A 4340-nucleotide genomic window follows, 5' to 3' on the forward strand; every position below is an offset into this window, starting at 1 on the left:
AAAGATATGTTTAACATACACTCATCTGTGCAATATACAGTTGAAGTCGGAAGTTTACATACACCTTAGCCAAAAACATTTAAACTCCGTTTTTCACAATTCCTGACATTTAATCCTAATAAACATTCCCTGTTTTAGGTCAGTTAGGATCACCACTTTCTTTTAAGAATGTGAATTGTCAGAATAATAGTAGAGAGAATGATTTATTTCAGCTTTTATTTCTTTCATCACATTCCCAGTGGATCAGAAGTTTACATACACTCAATTAGTATTTGGTAGCATTGCCTTTAAATTGTTTAACTTGGGTCAAACGTTTCCAGTAGCCTTCCACAAGCTTCCCACAATAAGTTTGGTGAATTTTGGCCCATTCCTCCTGACATAGCTGGTGTAACTGAGTCAGGTTTGTAGGCCTCCTTGCTTGCACACACTTTTTCAATTCTGCCCACAAATGTTCTATAGGATTGAGGTCAGGGCTTTGTGATGGCCACTGTAATACCTTGACTTTGTTGTCCTTAAGCCATTTTGCCACAATTTTGGAAGTATGCTTGTGGTCATTATCCATTTGGAAGACCCATTTGCGACCAAGCTTTAAGACTGATGTCTTGAGATGTGGCTTCAATATATCCACATAATTGTCCAACCTCATGATGCCATCTATTTTGTGAAGTGCACCAGTCCCTCCTGCAGCAAAGCACCCCCACAACATGATGCTGCCACCCCCATGCTTCACGGTTGGGATGGTGTTCTTCGGCTTGCAAGCCTCCCCCTTTTTCCTCCAAAGATAACGATGGTCATTATGACCAACAGTTCTATTTTTGTTTCATCAGACCAGAGGACATTTCTCCAAAAAGTACGATCTTTGTCCCCATGTGCAGTTGCAAACCGTAGTATGGCTTTTTTTATGGCGGTTTTGGAGCAGTGGCTTCTTCCTTGCTGAGCGGCCTTTCAAGTTATGTTGATATAGGACTCGTTTTACTGTGGATATAGATACTTTGTACCGGTTTCCTCCAGCATCTTCCCAAGGTCCTTTGGTGTTGTTCTGGGATTGATTTGCACTTTTCGCACCAAAGTACGTTCATCTCTAGGAGACAGAACGCGTCTCCTTCCTGAGCGGTATGACGGCTGCATGGTCCCATGGTGTTAATACTTGCATACTATTATTTGAACAGATGAGCGTGGTACCTTCAGGCGTTTTGAAATTGCTCCCAAGGATGAACCAGACTTGTGGAGGTCTAAATATTATTTTTTTAGGTCTTGGCTGATTTCTTTTGATTTTCCCATCATGTCAAGCAAAGAGGCACTGAGTTTGAAGGTAAGCCTTAAAATACATCCACAGGTACACCTCCAATTGGCTCAAATGATGTCAATTAGCCTATCAGAAGCTTCTAAATCCATGACATCATTTTCTGGAGTTTTCCAAGCTGTTTAAAGGCACAGTCAACATAGTGTATGTAAACTGCTGACCCACTGGAATTGTGATACAGTGAATTATAAGTGAAACAATCTGTCTATAAACAATTGTTGGAAAAATGACTTGTGTCATGCACAAAGTAGATGTCCTAACCGACTTGCCAAAACTATAGTTTGTTAACAAGACATTTGTGGAGTGGATGAAAAACAAGTTTTAATGACTCCAACCTAAGTGTATGTAAACTTCCGACCTCAACTGTTTAACATACGGCAGGTAGACTAGTGGTTAGAGTGTTGGACTAGAAAACGGAAGGTTGCAAGATTGAATCCCCGAGCTGATACGGTAAAAATCTGTCGTTCTGCCTCTGAACAAGGCACAATTGTTCTTAGGCCGTCATTGAAAATAAGAATTTGTTCTTAACTGACTTGCCTAGTTAAATAAAGATAAAAAAAGAAAATAGCACAATAAATGGGCTTGTAAATTATGATAGAACACATATCTAAGCAATGTGAACATGACAGAGAGAGGGATATGCTTGAGTCTTTTATTCAGCTATCACCAAATTATTATATTTCCAAATATATATAAAAAATCCACTCTGGGCAAATGGCCTGTGGCACAAAAGGAAAAATATTTTACATCACTGCTACTTTAGCCTTGTGTCATATTAAGTAAAAGCACAGCTAATGAAATGTACCATTAAGGTAAGACTTTACTTGACACCCAGCGTCATAACACGTTATGACACTGTCATAACCATGTCATAATATGTCATAACAGCTGATATAACTTGTCATAACCTGTTATAATATGGTCATAACACTGTCATGACACATATTTAGACCTGTTGTGACACATATTGCGTTATTTTATGGCTGGTTATGACACCTACTTAAAAGTGTCAAAACCCACAAAACATTCCATTACACCATAGCCTGCGTGTCAACAGTATGTTTATGTTGTAAATATATATATATATATATTTTAAAATGGATGTTACAATTATCATTGTAATTGCGTACACACTGATGTCAGACATGCACCTACCCAAAATGCTCTGTTACTGATGACTGGGATGAATGCAGGAGCAGATTTCAGGAGCAGGACAAGACACCCTCTTTTGACTGATGACTGACATAAGGGCATGTACTGTACATGATAGACCTATCTGGCTGATATAATTATGATGGTCATAATGCTTCTTGACAGTGTCATAAAATGTTATTTAAAATATTATGAAAAAACATGAATTCATTACAACAACAGGGAAACTGCCCTTCTTGGCAGGGAAAAAAACTAATTTGAATAAATGTGGGCACTTTTGACACTCTTATGCAGGTGTCATAACCAGCCATAAATATATGAAATATATGTCACAACAGTTGTAAATATATGGGTCATGACAGTGTTATAACCATATTATGACAGGTTATGACAAGTTACATCAGCTTTTCTGACATATTATGACATGGTTATGACCATGTAAAGTGAAGTGTTACCGAAGTGAATATATTTTGGAAGGATTGTACAGAATCATACCTCAGCAGGGTAGAGTGCCAACACAATCAAATGGCATAGACATTAGCGCCATGGGGTTGGAGGTGTGCGCGAGGGAGCTGGCCAGGGAGTGGCCTCAGCATCTGGCTTGGAGCCTTTGTGGTGGTCGCATCAGTTGCATTGTAGAGTTTCCGCCCCATATACCTGCTGTTAGTTGGAAGAATTTTAGCAGGATGATTGGTGGGCAGTATTCTAAAGCATGGGGGGAGGTGGTGGTACGAGAGTGTTCTCCACATACCCAGGATACATCCCCAACAGGGAGGAGGTGGTACATGCTTCTTCTGTAAACACATTTCCAAAAATATTAGTAACATTCTCACAGTTAAAATACAACTGTCCACTACTTTAAATTGACATGAATTAAAGTGAATACCTCACCCTTAGTCTGAGCCAGCCACCACTTTTTGGTGTCTAAATAATGGACAGCAGGGGTCTTAGGCTGCCAGTTTGGCTCTGAGGGTTGCCCTTGGTGTGGTTCACCACTGATAAATGAATGGTTACATGAAACATCACAATTATCATTTGGTCACTCAATGCGTCACATGTTACAGTCACTTAACAGGGCCCATCACATAGAAATAGAATCCATGGATTCTATGGCCCATCACATAGAAATAGAATCCATGGATTATATGGCCCATCACATAGAAATAGAATCCATGGATTCTATGGCCCATCACATAGAAATAGAATCCATGGATTCTATGGCCCATCACATGTTTCCTATCTTTTCATATGATGTTTTTTGTGTACTGCACCACTGAAACTGGCTCTGAACTTGTTCTTAACTGACTTACCTAGTTAAATATAGGTTAAATAAATAAATATATAATACATTATGATGATTTGTCCAATGCCAGAATCATGGCACAGGGAAACAAAACACTGATTGTGTGTATATTGTACTGTAGAAATGTAAAGGGCACGCTGTCTGCCTGTTTGTATGTCCTCTCCTCTCTTCTCCAGTCATCATCGCATCCACATTGTAACAACACTATTCTTTATTTAGTACTGGATGAGAGTAGAGGGTACACATAAGCCTTTGGTTTATGTATGCATACACGCACACACGCACGCACGCACACACACACACACACACACACACACACACACACACACACACACACACACACACACACACACACACACACACACACACACACACACACACACACACACACACACACACACACACACACACACACACACACACACACATACACACTATATTAACCACACACACACACACACACACACATACACACTATATTAACCATACACACACACCATATCAACTAAATAAATGCTGTAGCTCGCCCACACACTCAGGACTCTTCACCACTTGAGGATGGAGTGGGAGAGTAGGAGCTGA

This window comes from Salvelinus alpinus, chromosome 25 (genome assembly GCF_045679555.1).
Source record: "Salvelinus alpinus chromosome 25, SLU_Salpinus.1, whole genome shotgun sequence".
Taxonomy (NCBI): domain Eukaryota; kingdom Metazoa; phylum Chordata; class Actinopteri; order Salmoniformes; family Salmonidae; genus Salvelinus; species Salvelinus alpinus.